Consider the following 18866-nt stretch of genomic DNA (forward strand, 5'->3'; position numbering starts at 1 on the left):
CGGGAGGGGCGAAAATCGCAGGGCTGAGGGGGCTCTGGGGACGCGGGCACTCCCTCGTGTGGGAGACCCTTGCCCACCCCGGCTGAGCACCGTCGCTGTGACTGCGCCCTGGGCACTGAGGCTTGCACCCTTTCGACACCAGGGGGTTGCATCAGGCGTGCCCGCATGGATGGGCGCGTGGTGCGTTCTCTTGTAGCACATTTGGGCTGGAGAGGTTTGTAATGCACCATTAGACCAAAACCTTTACTGAGGCCAGGATTTCAGTAACCAAAAGAAAGAGTCTCTATTTTCCCCAGATGCATTGGCTGGTCTAATTTATATATATATGTGCATGTGTGTGCACGCGTGTAGGTGTATTTGCCTACGGACCTTGCATTGCTTTGTGTCCTGAAATTATTGTGACTCTAGCATACTACCTTCTAACTACACATGTGCATCCACAACTCCAGTCCTATGTTTTCTAAACAAAGGAAGTACCTTGTGAACCTCCCGGAGTGCATTTCAGTTCGGCTTGACAGTGCTTTTAGACACATCAAGTTTTGGGACGGCAGGTGGAGTGATGAGAGGCAGACAGAAGAGAAGCAAAACTCTACAAATACCCCCTCTGCCCCTTCGCCCAAGAATGCACACAGCAGAGCACTCATAAAATATCCTGGTACAGTGCAAAACTTTCACTGGAGCTCAGCTGTTGTCTTCAAATTCACTGGGGTGAACAATGTCATAGGTATCATTTCCATAGTTGGCTCCACTAAGTACATTAATATATGGAAGTCTTTACAGTTGCTGGCTCTAAGATCTAAGCAGGCTGCAGTCAGACTCAGGGTCTCTGCTAGCATTGGGCTCACTGCTACATCAGGGCTCTAATTATGGATTCCATCAGCTCCCCATAAAGCAACACATAAAATTAATCTGAATATTAAAAACTCCTTTGATAAGAGCCCTGGCCAGCCAGACTTCACAGATGCCATCCTAGACTTCAGCAAATGCTGTGTTTTTGCAAACCATGACTTGTATGGCAATAGCAAGGAGTTGTAAAGCAGACTTACACAGTTAAATAGCTATAACTGTATCCCATAATAAATGGTATTACATTATATGGCAAGACCATTCCTATTGTCTTTTTCACGCAAAGGTCTCAAATTATTTTAAAGAATTAGATACACTTTACCACAACTACTTTACAGATGGGGAAACTGAGTCACATTGGCAGAACTGAGAACAGAATTGGGGTACTTTGCTGCTCAGGCTGGTAATCTAGCAATGACATTATATATAAGACAAGCCTTGCATTATATTTGTGGTATAACTTTGAATTATATTTACAGTATAATTTCTCGGTGCCGTAACCTTCTTCACCAATCTGTTCTAGAGGTTATTCCATCAGCATGCGTGCCTGGCCTCAGAAAGACCCGTTATGGTATTGCAAAGGTGTCAGAGTGACACAGAGTGTTAGCACTAGGTTTGTCTGCAAGATACGGGTCCAAATTAGGGACGAGGGAGACTGCAGTCTACCCTGCTTCACATTACACATTGCTTTATGATTCCGACCGTGTTACTAATGCAGCTTTGGATTGGGTAAAGTCTGAATGCCTCTAACAGTGGCCCTATTTCTGAAACCCAGTAGAGGGTAGATCACAAGCATAACTCAAGTGATGAAATTTAACGAATTAAACTTGGTGAGGGGTAAATAACTCATCTGAAAGAGCCAGCTGGACAAATAATCCAGCTCCAGAGATCTCCCCTTACCACTCTCTGTGATATTACTACACAGAACATTTAGCAAGAAGCTTAGAGGAATCAGTGCTATATCCCATAGCTACGTATTTAACCCGTTAATGACCCGATGACAAACCTTGCTTAGCTCTCAGAAGCTAATCTGGGTCTGTTTGGGTATAGTAGGCTGTGAGAAGAGGTAAATGGGAGTCCCCTTTTACAGTCTGTTTTCTGTTCTGGAAGAAAGAGGGGGTTTGCCATCTACTTTAACAGAAATCATTACAGTGCAAATCCCCCTGCTGCATATTTCTGGCACGTTGAATGAGATGAACAGCTGAGGCCCTGGTCACTTGAGCCTGTTATTATTATAGATAGAGCTGGAAGTTGGGAGTAGTGGCAGTTGTTTAACATCTTCTGTTGAGGGAACATGTTTTCAGCTAGTTATATGATGCCAAACTTTATGATGCCTCAGAAATATTGAGGCTGAAATTGTAGGGGGGGTTCGCTCTATGCAGTCATTTTTTGGAAGTTTGAAAAAAATGGTGCAGCTATTTCTGAGCTGAAGGTCAGAAGATAAAATAGGTTTTTTGACCATGTTAAAAATAGCTCAGCTGTTTCATTAAGGAGCTTTAACATCTCATAATTTGGGGCAAGTAAGATTTTATCAGGATGATGGTTTGGATCAGAATGTGCTTTTGTCAAAAGAAGTGTGCTTTTGTCAGTGCCTTTTCAGACTTACTTGGTTGCATGCGCCTTTAAGGGAAATAGGTCCAGTGTGACAGATGAGACATGTGATGCCAATAAAGGAATAAAAGGTAGTTAGGAAGGGAAGGGGCATTAAGGAGCCAGGTGTTCTACAAGCAAATAAAAGCTCTGTAGGAAAAAAAGCTGTTCTGGTTGGTGTTTAAAGATGGTGTTTCAGAGGAGAAGGTATTAAGCTGAAGAGAGTAGCTTATCGGTTGAGAGACTCTAGCTTATCAAACCCTGGTAAAGGCTGTGTTTTGGCATTGCAATTGAAAGCTGTTCCATAGCAAGTGGTTCTTTAGTTAGGAGTGGGAAAAACAATATAAAAAGTGAGCTTGATGTAGTGGGAGTTTGTTGCCCTTTGGTGTTGCATTCACAGACTAGTCTCAAGGTGTGGAGAGGTGAAACTGAGCCAGGATGGGGTTTGTGCTGCTTTGAAGAGGTAAGGTGTGCTTCAGCATGGCAAGCTTTTGATGAAGTAACCTTAGAGGAAACTTGCCCGATACCTGCCAAATGTATTAGCCTCTGCAAAGGCATCTACTGCCAATGATCTATAGATGTGGCTGTAAATGACTGAGTAATTCCTGTGGATGCTTTATCATTCCTGAGTTCTTGTGTGTTGTTTCATGAGCTGGGAGCCCTGCTTGGTCATGTTGCTGCAGAGCCTGGTGGAGCTTGGTCAGTCACTGTGCTGGGGGGACAAGCTTCCAGGAAAGCTCTGAAGTTCTAGACTATCAAGCTCACATGATTTTGAGTAAGGCTGTTAACTTCTGTGAAGCAATAAAGAACAGCTGTACAGCAGCTGGGGTTCTTAAAAAATAAAATAAGTCTTGTGGCTTCTGGAAAACCAGACTGTAAAAGTCATAACAGCAGTTCTTAAACTGGTGGGGGAGAAAGTAAGAAAGAGGGGCTTTGTAATGGCTATTGGGGCAAGTCAATAACTTAGCTACTTAACGAGTTCTGGAGCTGCAGTTGTGCTTGAAGTTTGTTTGTGGTTAAGCATGCACACTTAAAGCCTTGAATGGGCCTGATAGAGGGAAATCTCTGATCCAGTTAAGAAGTTTATCCTGTTTAATGCCATCCAGTTAAGATGGCATAAACAATGCCATCTCTGTGCATGTAGACAAACTATGTTCAGAGGCTGGAAAGCTGATCTACACAGGAGCCCTGTTGTTGTGATGGCAGGTGGTGCTCCCACGACCCAACTGCTCTGGTGTTCTGTCTGGACAGCTTGGCTCTTAAGACCCTAGCATCAAAGTAAAGCTGAGACATTCTAAGGTGAGAGAGTATTAGAGTAACACTGCCTCTTAAGATCTTCTGTTTCTATTGTCTGTTGACTTTCCTTTTTAAACCGTAGCTTTTAAGCTGTAGGAATCATGTGCAGTGAATGCCTCACAGGTGTGCAACTTGAGTGGGGCAGGAAAGTGTCTTAACACACTGACTTGCTCTGAAGCTTGAGTGAACTAGGTGATTCAATTGCCTCTCTGCTGCTATCCCCAACCTGTCATGGGATTAAAACATGACTTAATGCCCCCCTGTGAAGTTCTGCCACCAAGACTAGATGAGTCCTTCAGCAGCATTACTGCAGTGATGATGCAGTCTGCTATCCCTCAGCAACCAGGATGCAGCTGCAACACAAACACTCCATGAAAGCAGTGACAAGGGGAAAGGAGTTGGGGGGGTGGGGAGGAGGAGAGCTTATCTTCACCAAGTACTCTACCTGAATCAAAACAGAACTGATCAATCAAGTAAGCTGTTGCTATTTTCTGCCTTTTGTTCTAACAAAGTGATGCTCTCATCAGCTTGATCAGCAGATTAAACTGCTGGCATTTTCCCCAGGAATTCCTGCACTGGGACAAGCTGCCTTCAGTCCCCTGTTCAGTCTTGGGCTAAATGAGGATGGAAATGGAAGTTATAAGCGAAACATGCTGTTTCTTCATTGTAATGTAGGGAAATATTATCTTCCTCTTGTGTGTGAGGACAAAGGAAGCTAGGCGGCTTTGCTTAGCTTTCAGTAGCTGAAGACATTACTTGTGGCTCCTGAGGACCTCATAGTGCATTAACTAAAAGAGTAAGTTTTACCTATCCTATCTGAGGGGAAAAAAAATCATAAAGCAACTACTGATTCTCATTGTTGTGGACATAATATGTGGAAATGGACTAAAATCTGTCTGCTCAAGATAAGCAAAGGTAGTTCACAGATGAAGTGATTGCCTCCTCTCTGCCCTTGGTGTTAAGAGTAATCATTTTTCCTTGTTCGTTCTCTAACATGAACTGCTTTCAATGTGATTCAAACTGGTTCAGAGCTTCAGCAGTTTTGAGTCTGTATCATAATCGGTTAATTTACTTCAGGAAGAAGCACAAGGCGCAGGTAACTTGTGTTACTGTCTGTCTGGCTCTGACAGCTTCTGGAGTGCTCAGGAATAGAAACTGGAAGCCTTTGAAGGCTTAGCTATACTGTGGCAGTACTTTGTCCACTGAACAATGCTGGATTTCTCCAAACTCTTTGGGGCTGGGTAAGTAAGAAATGACTTATCTTGGCTTGTGATGTAAAAGGTGGACAGAAGACAGGCGTGTAGGGAGTGCTGTAATCACTGAGCTACCTGAAGTTCCCCAAAATTTACTTGATTGGAGTTTAATAGTTACTGTATCTTAAGTAGATATTGATTGATGAAGATTGACACACTGAACTTCTGACATTACTAGTGGATGTTGTTGTGCTGGTAATCAGTTTCCTGACTAATTAGTACTGGACATATTGTCCTAGATTAAAAAAAAAATAATAGTATATAAATAGCACACTTGTGAGAAGAAACCCTCCAATACACGGAGGCTTCCTAGTCTAGGAATATCTTAGCTCTTCCTTTGACTTTCACATTTTCAGTCCTAGGTTTTTATCATTCTGAGTGGACAGTGCAACACTGAATGCTATTGTCCACCTTTATATTGAATTCTTGCTGAGTGATACAGGTTTAACCATTGCAGTAGGGTTATTTCTTCTATCCAAGAAGTTCTGGAAACTGTAATAAAAGCAAAACCACTATCTACCAACTACCTTTATGTTCTAATATAAATAGTGGCCTAGGCAGTATCTGATGGCATAATACTGCAGCAGAGCTGTGTTGTACTTCATGTCAGAAAGCTGATCAGCCCAGGACTGCTGCACTCCAGAACAGCTGAACTGCATGAATACAGCTGAGGAAAGTCAAAGGTTTTCTCTGAGCATCTGACAGCTGAATGGGAAAGCAAAGTTGAAAAGATATCCCTGTGCCCTTATCTCAGTGCCACATTAAGATTAGACTGATTGATGAAGTTTAAAAACAAAATCCTTCCTCATAACATATTTGTTCTCCTATAACAAAGTGAAATGTACCAAAATGTTACTATTAATGGACTGTGGTGCAGCAGCAAATTGGTGCAGAGTTTGGGATGGTACATGTTGTTCAGTGCATTCCTTGGCGTATTGCGTACAGGCTGTGCATTGGAGCTTTGTTTCATTAAAGTGGTGCTTTTTCTCATCTTCTCTACTATAGATTAACTGTGTTTCTGGTTTGTAGAGTGAGTGGCCTTGAAGTATTGTGAAACACTTCAGTAAATCAATGTTTTCAAAGCCTTGGCAAAGATGTATAAAATCTCAGTAAAACATTTTGACATTCAGGGGAGTCTCTTCTTGCTGCTGGTTTTAGCCTACTTTCAGGTGTCACTGAAGGCCTGCAGAGATAGTGGGCTTTCTTACACTGAGAATGTCCTGCCTGTAAATGCTAACTCTGCCATGCAGTAGCTGCAGCAGTACAATGCTGGTAGCGAGGTGTGAGTAACTATAAATACCAAGCTGAATACCCAGCTTTGTCTCTCTGTGCTCTTCTCTGGTGTTGTAAAACCAGAAGAATTGAGTATGCTATCTTATGCGACAGGTGTAAAGAAGTAAAAACTGACCCAGTCCCCTGAATCCTAGGCTAGACCTCTGCTGAGTGGGTGGTAATGACTGGCATGCTGGATGCAGATCTTAATCTGCATATACCACACCTCACCTGGCAAAGAGCAGGTATCCTGTGTGTTTGCATTATGCAGCTGACAGGCAGGTGTAAGTGGTCCAGTCAAAAAAACCTAATCTCCAAATGGAAAAGCAGTGAAGGTGAAAAGGAAGAAAAAGGCTTTCCAGTCAGTGATGGGACTCTTTTGGATGCAGATAATCAGCATATCTGAAAACTTGATCTAAAAGCTTTTGAGAGTGGTACCAAAAGGCAATAATAAATTTAGATTGACTCTGATGTACACTTGGCGTTTTGCTATGGTGCATTGAAGTATGTGGATGAAAAATTAACATGTTTCAAAACTATTACTCTGCAACTGTTGGTTAGAGCCAGCTTGCTGTAGAGCTCTTGCCCACATATTTTAAATGCTGCCTGGTTCAGTTGTCCCCCTGGCAATACCCTTCAGTAACCTTGAGCTTAAACTGGTTTCCCCTTCCTCAGTCTCAGCACTGGAGACCAGAATAACAGAATCAGAAATCATTAGTAAATGGTAACTCTAGGATGTAAAGTGAAGTCTCTTCTCTGGACACTAGTTCTTTTGTTCCATAGTGCTGACTCTCACTTCCATGAAACGGAAGGAAAATGGACTGGTGCATGTTGTCTCTGCTCACTGAATCTCTCTGCCATGAAAACAGGGGCTGAATCCACCATGAAATACAGGGGTCTACACAGCTTCATTAGCTGTAGCCTTCCAATGGCTTAATCAATGGAATAGTTGAGGGATAAATTATGCTTTCTGTCAAACCAATAAGAGGCAGGAATTAAATGTACACAGGGCAAAAAGCTTTTCTAGGCCTGAGCTGGTTTAAAACAATGTAGCTTTGCTGAAGTTAGTGATAGGTCTTTGGATCAGGCTTTACACTGTTCTGTGTATCAGGAAAAAAATTGGACCTGTTAAATGTTTGTGGAAGGTGTGAGCTTTTTGGTTTTCAGATTTCATGTTTATACGTGCAGCTTCTGTCCGAATTCTCGATATGGTTAAGACTAGTGTTAGCAATACCACAGAGAATGAGATTTCTCCCTGTTCTTTTTATCACCCCCTGTCCTTACTGATCAAAGTTAAAGACCACTGTCCCTGCATCTTTCCGGCTTCTGTTTGCCTGAGAAGCCGCTGCTGACTTCTGAGTAAGTTCCAGCCTGCACCCCAAATTTAGACTAGCTCAGGTGGGAGCAGAGTATGTTTGAGAGGCTTCTGCAGATATCTGATTTGCTTTTCATTTTTGCTCTTGCAAGAGCAACATCACCAGGTGAGAAAACCCAGCAGGGAATCAAATGGCTCAGTCTCCACCTTGTCAGGAAATACGGCTGTACAGAGAGTGAGAGCTTGCTTTTTAGACACAATCCTATAGGATCAGGGTTCTTGCAGTGTCAGGGATTTAAGACTTTTTAACTCCCCCTCCCCCCCTTTTTTTTCTTGCTTCTCTGAACAGCTCTGGGCTCTCCCGGCATCACTTCAGTGCAAGGACCCGTCTGACACTACTTATGCCAGGTCCTGCCTCCCTCACAGGAGAAGCAGTCTGCAACTTTTGCTGCTCTAGACAACGCTTCATCTCTGAGAAAGCAGAGCTCTACAGAGTGGAATGGGGTAAGAAGAGAGAACTTCTGAGGGAGGGAGGGTTTCCTAACCTGGTTTAATGGAAGCTCTTTCCTTTGCATGCTTTTTTAGGAAGGGAGGCATTTTAAAGAGGCTGTGGTCCTTCCTCTGGCAGGGTTGTCTATTATAATTGATAAAAGATTAAAAAGTCCAACTTCTGGTGTGTGCTTGCTAATTAAACTTCATTCAGTTTGTTTCCTTTCTGCCTTTTTAATTCTCCTTGGGACCAATATGATGGAGGCTGAATCAGTGAAATCTTTTTTTAATCTGCTTTTTTAAAAACAAACAAAAAACCCAACCAAAAAACTCCAAAACCAGAATTAAACCCACTACAATTACTTGTCGGGAGCTCTGGTTTTGCATTATCTCTGCTGCTGGTTTTCCAAGCAGGTGGTGGGTTTTTAATGCCTTTAGGCTGGTGCAGTTGTGCTGCAGTCCGAGCCCTGTGCTAAGCTGCAGAGCCTTTGCAGGAGTGCATCAGGACGCACTGACTTGCTGCTGATGCAGTACTTCAGGAAAGGAAACTTCCTGCATCTCCCCTCCTTTCCCCCTTTCTTGACACTTCTCAGCTCGTCTCCCACTCTCGCTCCCTGTCACCCCCCAAAAGAAACTGGTGGTTGTGTGGCAGGATACAGGAGGATGAAGCAGAAATTGGACACTGCAGCTTTAAGAGTGCAGTAGTGCCAGAGCTTTTCTCCTTCAAGTGATCTGCAAAGCAGCAGCCTTAGCCAGGGATTCCCCTTTTCGTGCTCATCCTGAGCTCTTCGGAGCTGCCAGCTGGAATGAGGGTTTTTGCAGCCCCAACTGACTTGCCTTTACCTCTGATTTTTAAGCAATAGGTTAAAACGCGGTTGTTTCTGAAATGTCCTGACTCAGACCTCAGCTTCAGCACCCTTCTCCCAAAAGACCATGCCCTTGTGTGCTTGTATCTGCTGAACTGAGCTTAAAAAGTGTGTTTTATGAATCTAAGAAAAGTGGTTTTGTGACCTCCAAGCGTTAGTATCTTTCTACAGCCTTCAAAAGTTGAATTTGCATTGGAAATGTGTTAGCACAGCCTTTTACTGCAGAAGTTTAACTTGCGTTTTCTGGAGAAATGTGCAGTCTGAACACAATTTGTTAATGCCATGAGGACTGAATTTTTAACTAAAAGTGGAAAAAAAATCCCTTGGACATATGTCTGCCAGCAACTTCCATTTTTCCTAGTATAAAAATCTGTATTAATTGAAATGTAGCTTCTTATCAATTCCAGAGTCTTGGTAACTGTATGAATGGGGCAAGGGAAAAATGCAGTTTGAGCAATTATCAATTCTGTTGAAATAGCAGTGAAGTCAGCTGTGCTGAAATCCCTGCAGATATGGATTTCATATTATGTATCTGGGGGTGAGGGGGGGAAGCCACTCAGCAGTCAGTTGTTACAGCACATACCAAGTTAGATCCTTCCTGCTGCTGCGGAGTTGATGCTGGATGACATTAGCAGCATCTGAAATGACGAAATATTTGACTTCCCTTTTTTTAGTGATGTCTCTTGACACCAGGAAGGGTGTTCTTGTCCCCGCTGAGGCAATTACTTGTGTCTGCAACTTTTATTTGAGAGTAGTAGTGTATGTTTACATTGATTCGATCTTTAATTGTGGTGGCTTTTTTTATCGGGTGCTTGCACAAGGACTAAGAAAAGTCAGTCAGATCTGTAGGAAAGGTAAGTGTTACCCTCATCACAGAGGAGGGGAGCTGGGACCAAAGGTGATCTCTCAAGGTCACGCAATGCAAGCTGATGGTAGAGGCAAGTCCCTAGGCATCCTCAACTGCAAAGTTGTTCTTTTAAATTCAGTGAAACTTTCAGTGCTTCCATCAGAGGTATCTATGGCCCCAAGACTTGAAGACACAAGGGGAGTCATAGATGTAAGGCCGAAACCTTGAATTTTGCATGATGTAAATCAGAAGTTAAAGTAACTGAAACTCAAATGGTTGTGGTGCAGGCTTTATGCAGCCCACTAATACTATGTTACTTCTGTTTTCCTTATGTCATCATATTAATGAGCAAAGAGACTTAAGTTCATTTGTAAAGTACTCATGTATAAGTTTGTGGTGTTTATGAAGAACCACTGTAGTAGAATAGGAACAACTGAGTTAACTGAGTTAACACCAGGCTTGGGAGTGATCATCAAGGGATAATGAATGTGACAGGGTGTTCCAACATATGGGCATTGTGGAAGGGTAATCAGCATAAAAGAATATTGGTCTCTGCCTTAAGAAAAAAACAACTGCTCTAAAACTGAACAGAAGAACAGGCTTCACAAAAGGTGGTACGAGTGGTGAAAGCATGGGAACTGCAGGGCAGCAGCTACGTTCTCTGGAGTTCCCCTTTTTAGAAGGGAGCATGAGAGCCTCTTGAAAAGGTTCTCTTCAGGTCGCCTTGAAAACCTGGCATGATGACTGTCTACTAGATACCGAAAATAAGAATGATTATAGAGGACAAAAATGAGCCAAATCCAAGACTTGTGCATTTCAAACTGTAGTCCCTGTATTGAAGTGTCATCATACTGGTAATCTATTCAGGTGAAATATAACTGATTACATGCTACTATAAGGAAATTTGGGGCAAAGAATCCTTCAGTGCTGAGCAATGGGAGGAAAAGCTGCAAAAGACAAAATAACACCAAGGGTTGGGGAGGGAGGACATACTTTATGCTATCTATCCTCTTACATCCTATGCTGCCCTAGCAGTTCTTGCTTTGTGCACCTGGGAAGGCATCCTCAGTACACGTTAAACCTTAACTGGAGTTCATAGCACCTCCAGTACCAGCTTAAACTTCTGTGCTATGCCTACAGCAATCCAACATGGTAGATGTCTAGACAGTGTGAATATAACATAAGCCAGTACTGAAAAGCCTGAGTACATAGATTCAGTGCCTCCGAAATCTAGACTTTGCTGTGTGTGGTGAAAGACCATATTTCAGCCGATTTCTTCCTTTAATGCCAGCCTCTGATCTGGAAAGGAGTGATCTTTCCCTGGCTGCCATATTGATTTTTAGAGTGAGTTTTAGCATTTTGGGCTGCCTGGGGTATTTGCTCCTGCTAGTCTCTTTTGTAAGAGTAAGGTGTCTTGAGAAAGTACTAGCTTTATAAAATGTAAGGAGGTTTATTCCTAGCGCCTGCTCTTGGGGCTCATGAGCTTGCACAGAGATATGCCATACCAAATTCTTTGTGGCTGGGGGGACCCCCCATCAGAGCCTGAGATGACTCTGCTTCACTACACGTTTAATGAGTGGGGCTTAAATGGTGGTTTGCTTGTTGCTACTGACTTTTCATTATCTAGTTCCAGTGGCTGGTATAGAAACGGTTAAGAAAGATTGGGTCAAATGACAGCATGTATTTTTGGAGAAGGTCATGGATTCTGTGCCTGGTGCCTCACTGCAAAAGGCACATATCCTTTAAATACCTGGGTATGTCTACTGTTTGTTTTAAGTCTTGCCTTTGGTGCTGCTAAGGCAAATGTAGTGTAGTGCAATGCAGGCTGCAATGCAGGCTGCATGCTAGGCTGTAGGGATGTAGCTTATTTCCAAGCTAGTATATGCTTTTTCCCCCTGCCCCCCCACCTTAATGAATGACATACTCACGGGTATTACCTAGCACTGCAGCAAACTCACACGTTGTACGTTTCTTTCTTCCAAGAGGTCTGGCTTTATGAGCGAAGAAATACAGAAGCGATGTGAGGAAGGGTCTCTTATACAAAGAAGAATTTAAAAATTGCTGCTGGACCCCAGTTGGAGGGTCATTGGTAATGCCTGTTCCTGTGAGGAATCGGGAAGATATGCTTTCCCTTCCTGAACAGCGTCAAGCACTTAGCAGTTTTGCCCATTTTCCACAGACCTGAAACATTTGGATTGGGGCAAGGGAAAGAGGCTGCTGCTTACAAAACCTCTGCAGATTCTTCCAGTTGGCTCTTTCACTGCAGAATCCAGAGTGATCAGGAGTGCAAGGGGTGGGGGAAATTGTTGGCTGTCTCAGTTGTGTGATGTGATGCACCAATGTATTAAAAAGCCTTACCAGCTGCTGTAAATTGCTTTCTGCCCATCCCTGTCTGACATGTGAACACAAGAATTCCCATGTGCCAGGAATCTTAAATGTTTTTTCTCCTACCTCTATGCCTGGGCATAAATGTCCTTAAGATGCAATTTTTCCAGCTCAGCCTTTAGAATTTCTAATTATGTTGGGAAAGCTAAGCTGCAGCGGGGTTGCCATTCGGCTACCCTTCTTGTGCCTTTCCCCTGCTTTTCAGACAACTGATCTTTTGAGAAGGGAGAGTCCCTACCGCTGAGTGAGGAAGAACTAAAATTTGGCAAATGTAAATGGGTTTTAATTTGCATCAATATTCTGCAGAAAATAACGGTACATAAAACGGAGGGCAAAGCTTACCTAGTTTTAAAAGCTTGCTTGTGATGAATAGAAAGTACTCTGCTCCTGTCTTAAAGAACAAAATTAAGTAAGGATGTGCTTATCGAAGATGCCCTTCACTTGGTTTAGCAGCAGCAGTTGTGTTGAATCCTGTGAAAACAAAATAAGGTCCCTGCCCCAGAAAGCTCACAGACAAGGGCCTATTATATTCAAGAAAAGCATGGTAATGGCCTTGAACTAGCTATTGACCTTGAATTGTTGGTGAAGTTTTTAGGTTTAAAATATCAGTGGATTGTAATTTGGTGTCAGTCATAAGTCCTTTGCCAGTCCTGTAATTCAAAAAAAGGTGGAGAGTTGGCTGATTATGTACAATTTGTTTAATCGAATGAAAACTATGTGGAGAGCCATTTTCAACTTTGAAGGTCACTGTCAGGCTGGGGAGAGTGGGGTAGAAAATTGCTGGTTGAGGTCATCCCTAGGGTGCTGTGTTCTGGCTCCTGCGGGGCTCCCAGACTCTGAAATGCTCCCCCACAGGTACCTTCTCCCAGGGGATATCTGAGTGTACCTTTACATATAGTAAAGAACATACTTTTTTTGACAGAAGTCATCGTTGTGCTAATGCAGCAGCACTGTCAGTGGCAGAACATGCGACGTTAACCTGTCACCCTTGCAGTTTGTAGGAGTGCTTGAGTGTGCCTGCTGTGCTTCAGAGAGCAACACTTGAATCGCTCTAGGCAAAGAGGGGCCTGAAGCAAATATCCTTGAACTGAAGGGCAGGAGGAAACTGGTCACTGAAGCCTCTTTCGGAAGTAACCTGGGCGGTGGAAAAGCATGCGAGTTAGAGCACTGGGTTGCGGTCCTGAGGAGACAGACTTTGGGCTGAATACAAAGAAATATTCCTAGCTCTGAGGCCGCCTTGCCTATAGAGCTAGTAAAATCAGCATGCCTCAGGGCAGAGGCAAAAGTGCTCTGCAGAGAAGCTGTATGAATGTGGTTATGGCACGCAGGGGTAAAACCGAGCAGGATTCTTGTGTACGCCTGGAGGAGTTTAAAGGAGGGGTGGTGCAAATAAGACCTGCTCCTCCTTGAAGGCTCAATCCTATAGACAGGCTAGGCAGCCCTTCAGTGTCCAATTACTGAGTATCAGTGGGTAGATGGGGGAGAAGTGGAGGGAATGCTTTGTGGTTTGCTGGCAAGTCACCCGCTCTTTGATGCACTGCAGCAAAAGCCCTCTCTGAAAACTGTTCAGCAAAGAAGGACATTGCAGGGAAGGGGGGGGGGATGGACACAACAGACTGTACACAACTGAAAGATGCTGCTGCAAGCGCTGTGACAGCCAACCACTGTACTCTGCTTCCCCCCCCCTCCCCCCAATCATTTAGCAATTGAGTTGGCCAAGTCCATTGCCTTATGCCTGTGAGTGGAATGCGGCATCCTTTTCCTGGATGTCCTTCAGTTGCAACGAGAGATGGTACTGCGTGTAGGCATGTCCCCAGGGGCTTATTGTAACAATTCAGGTAACAGCCATGATGAGGAAGCGGCGAGGCTCCAATAGGTGAATTGAACTTGGGTGACAAGCCACCACTGCAGCATCCGCTCTGCAGTTGCCTCAGCCAGGATGTTATAATGTTCTGGGGACTAAAATGACAGATGTAGCGCGTTACGTAGCAGCGGTGTTGATGGAAAGGAAGTGTAGGCCAAGAAATAGATAACTGCTGATGCAGTGCAGGTGATCCTTGGATTAGCATTGTTGCAGCATGCACAAGGTATCTGGACTGTACCCTGAGGCAAACAGTAAGATAAAGGGCAGTTCGTGTGTCTTACCTACTGGGGATTAAAGCTCTTCAATTGGCAATAGCCTTTTTTTGGCCCCCCAACAAATACACTGTTGCTGCAGAGGAAAACTGCAACCTGCGGGCCGCCCTGTCAGATGATCTGTTCTGCCCCTCTTACGAGAATTACACCCAAAACGGCAACCCAAGAGTGGGAGAACACCCCATTGATCTATGGGCCAGGTGCAGGGCTGCTGGCCACAGTCTGCCAAGGACTCAGAGGAGTGCCTGTAAAAGGGGGTGTCCTGCTACACTGCTTCCAAATTGGACCTCTTGGAAGCACAACCTGCTAGCCAAGCTGAATTTGGCCACCTTGCTCTGGAAGGAATTGCAAGAGGGTGTGGTAAGGCTTTTTAACTTTGTGTCTCAAAGTTAAGCTGTTAGCTTAACTCCTTATACTACAGTCACTGTTGAGGTAGAGGAGAGGGGACGCTTGCTTAGATAACCTTATATGCAGTTTCTTGTGGTGCTCATGAACTGATAGTTTAGCATTGGAGAAACAAAGCTTGCAGGAGACCTCAGATGCGGAAAAAGCTTGCTGTCGTAAATTGTTTCTATTCTGACTATTCCTCTATAACATGCAAGTTGAATACCTCATGTGATGAATGTATTTCTGTTGGTAGGTAGCACTCATGATATTAATGTTTAGCTGATGTATTTTAAGAAACTGACGCAGATTTACATGTGATGAGTGTTTCTGGTAACAAAGCTCTTAGCTTGGAGCCATGTTACTGACAATGTTGGTGTGTTTAGTTGTGTAAAAAAACTTGTGTGGCACAGTTATCTAAAAACAGCTACTTGAACTGTGAACATGGAACTGGCCTGTGCAGCTTGATTTAAAGCTGGCCTTTCTTGCCATGTTCTCCTCATCTGTCCTGAAGGGCTGCAGTAGCAGCCAGGAGGGATGTGGAGACCTGTGCATGCATGTTTTCCAAAGCTTTGAATTGCTGCAGTTCTGTTCTTGATGACTGCTCTGCGCAGTGCCATCTCAATGGGTTCAAAGGTGCTTTTCACTAGGCAGGAATGGGTGGGGAGTTTGGAGAAGGATGGATTAGGACAAGTATTTGTGGCAGTCATTTCAAGAGGAATCAAGGGGTTGTAGCGGTGGTAGAGAAAGTGTGGCCAGGCTAAGAGAGCTGTCAGTTTTCTGCTGGCCTTGCGCTGTTCCTTGGGTGCGAAGGTGGATGCTTACTGCTGCATAGGCTTCCCTCCCTAAGCAGCTCTGCATGCAAGGCAACTGAACTTGACCCCTTTTCTTGCTGAAAACTCTATTGGTTCCACAGATGTGAAGCATACAACAAAATAAAAATACCTGCAGCCTGTTGGGCATTTGGGGGGTGGAGCAGGGGAGCTGACAGTAAAAAGCCCAGTTTTCTTAAACTGATTGACCAGGGTGACCCTTTGTCTCCACCTGTGAACTAGTAGGGAAAATGTGATGAGCTTCTCCCAGATGCCTCCAAAGGTGACTCTTCCATCTGTACCCTTCCTTACTGCTGCAGCCCTTGACCTTGTGCACCTGCAGAGACCCTGGGGGGGGTGTGTGGTGTATGTCTCTCCACTAGCACTTTAGGTTAGAGGAGGACAAGATACCTTGTTCCCAGGACAAGGTGTCCACTCTGCTGGGTCTGCTGGCTGCCTGCCTCCCAGCAGAGGGAGGCAGAAGCACACCAAGTTGCAGTCATGCAGCCTTCAGCTGCTCTGTGCTCTTTCAGCCTTGGTGTCATTAAAAACAAACAAACAAAAAAACCCCCATGACACCTCACCAAGAGAAGAGGCATTTCTCTTGCTGCTCAACGATAAAGCCTTTGAGTAGCAGGGATTTGCTACCTGTGATTGCGCCAGCTAATCCTACTAGCAAGCTCTGTCCTTCACCTTAGGTACTATTCTTAGTTCAGTTGCTACTGGATTCTTGACAGAGCAAATGCCAAGGTTTGGTCTGTGTCTTTGCAAAGATTAGTTGAATGAGTGAATTGGGAGGCATCTTCCCTCTCTTTAAGAGGCAAAGCCATGCAAGAGATTGATGGAGACCCTGCTTTTCTGCAGGAGGTAAGTCAAATACTGGTGGAAATGCTGATGGATGAACTTGGTGAACTGTAGCTAGCCCTAACTCAGCCCAAGGGAGCGGACTGAATGACTTAAGTTTCTTGTGACTCTTCGCTCTTATGACCTTAGTACAAAAGTCTGTCTTTTGTCGTCTTGCCTTTTTTATCTGAAGCTGGGTCTCCAGCTTGCTGCTCTTACTTGTTCCATCAACTAATACACAGAATCCCTGTGCCATCCAGGCCCTGCTCTTATAAGTGGGTGTGACACTGGGGAGGAGTGACACAGTCCAGGAGGAGATTAATGGCTGTTTGAAGAGGTGTCTGCTTCTTAGAGGAGTAATGTGACTGCTGTGTCTGCTGTAGCATTCTTTTTCCTGAGACTACAGGGACAGGTTTTTGCATTGCAGAAAAGTAAATATGTCAAAGTGCCTCAACTTCGGGCTTTTGCAGCCTAGTGAACTTCAGTGTGTCTCAGTCCATCAGTGGTACAAATTCTTTCTAACAGGGCAGTTGCAAACCATGTCAATGTGTTGAGGTGTACCTGCACCTGGCAGTTATTGCTGGATGCCATCTCCTGTGCAGCATGGAGATCTGGGGGGGGGTGTCCTTGCTTTGGTTTCTATCTGGTCAGGAGGGAGAGAGAATCTTACGAAGAGAAGAATCCTGATCTTGCAACTGGTACATGTCTGAGCAGGGCCAAACAGGATATCAGAGTGAATAAGGCACTTCAGTTTGAGCAGTCAGATGTTTCACTCGTCGCTGGAGACATGCTCAATTGCCTGGAACGTCATCCCTTGCTCTGTGCTTAAATTAGTATGGTTCCTTATGCTAAGTGTTCTGCTTCTGTTTCCTGTTTCTGCAAAAAGGGGAAATGTTCATAGGCTGTTGTACCCACAAAATGGTTCGGGAGAGAATTTGCCAGCGTTCTTGGAAACCAGGAGCTTCTGGTAGATGACGCTTTTGGTGATGTCTAGATGGGTTTTTGTCAGTTTAGACAGAGGTAGCATAGGAAATGGAACCAGACCTCAGTTGCTGTGCACTGATGGGGGAGGCTAATTAGCACATGGTGTGCAGGGGGAGCTTGTATATTAGACCATTACCTGTGAGGTGGTCTTTCCTTAAATCTTAAGATATTTCCCTTCTTGGGCAAAATATGCCTTCACAAATCCTCAAAGTGCTTATTGATACATTGATTTATTTTATTCCCTCCACCATCTTCACTGATTACTTTTCTTTTCAAACACAGCACCTCTGTTTGGCAACTGTGATGTGATATAAACTTAGCCAGACTGCTGCCAGCAGCCTGGGCCACATAGGATCCCTGACAACCTAAGCTAAGTTTATATGTAAGCCTGGGCCACATAGGATCCCTGACAACCTGCCAGCCATGCAGGGATTTGGGAAGGCTCACTGAACTCTGCAGTGACTCGTGTTTCATCTGGGCTTCTCTGCCCTTGTCAGGTCTTCAGCAGTCTTTCCAGTTACTCTCTCCTTAAATGTGAAGCAAAAGGAGAGCCCAGCATTGACAGGTGTACTTGCAGAATGTGACAGCTAAAGAACAATCCAAACACTACAGAAACTAGATTCAGGATTAGAAAGACCTGGGTCTTTCATGTGGCTGTGAAAGTGGTAACTCAGATTTGCAAGATGAGTGGGAGCACCAATAATGTAGCAACCTAAGCATTTGCTGAGTAGCAGTATGCTCACTGATGCTAATTGCTTTGCTCTGTGTTTACACCTATGCAACTAAAAAGACTGTCCCCATCTCATTAGCTGTAATTAGTCTCTATGAAGTATGCACGTATGTCTGCAGCAGTCTTGCCAGAAGACAGCCTAGGGAGAAAGTATCTGCAGAGGAGCTGAGGAGAGCTGGACCTGTGTCTGAGTTTTCAAGTCAGCGAGTTCATGACAGCTTGTGTTCCTCTAGCAGCCTGAGAGCTTCTCTTACGCTTATGTTCAAGTTTCAGGTGGTTAATGTGTCTTAGCCTCCAGCCCTTGTCCATCTAGTTGCTGCAAGTAAAAACTTGAGCAGAGAGGTAGCTGCAAGAGTGAAGTAATGATATGCTTAGACACCAATCATGTTATCTCAAGTTGAGTTGGTAGGTGAAATGTGCCTTCGTACTCTTAGACTATAGCATATGAGAGGCAGCTGATTCAGGCTAATGCTCCCTCAGTGTGAGCTGGTATTTGTTGTGTTAACTCCTGTTAACACAGGCTATGAGCTTGTACACATGGACAATTAATCCAGCTCTGCTGAAGCATGGCATTCCCTTAGCTTAGCTAAGGGAACTTGTTCAAACATGACACTGCAGTTGGATGCCTTCCACATTTGTTTGCTGCTGAAGTGTCCCAACTTAGACACTAACCAAGGTATTTCCGCAATGGAAGATGTAAAACAGGTTACTGAGGTTTGTCGGGTTTGTATGAAGACCTTGCGCTATGTTTCAGCCATGTTTTACTTAGCCTCTGGGAAATGCTCATGATACAAGGTAAAAGGGCCTGTTGGGTGGGC

This window comes from Aptenodytes forsteri, unplaced genomic scaffold, assembly GCF_000699145.1.
Source record: "Aptenodytes forsteri isolate BGI_AS27 unplaced genomic scaffold, ASM69914v1 Scaffold61, whole genome shotgun sequence".
Taxonomy (NCBI): domain Eukaryota; kingdom Metazoa; phylum Chordata; class Aves; order Sphenisciformes; family Spheniscidae; genus Aptenodytes; species Aptenodytes forsteri.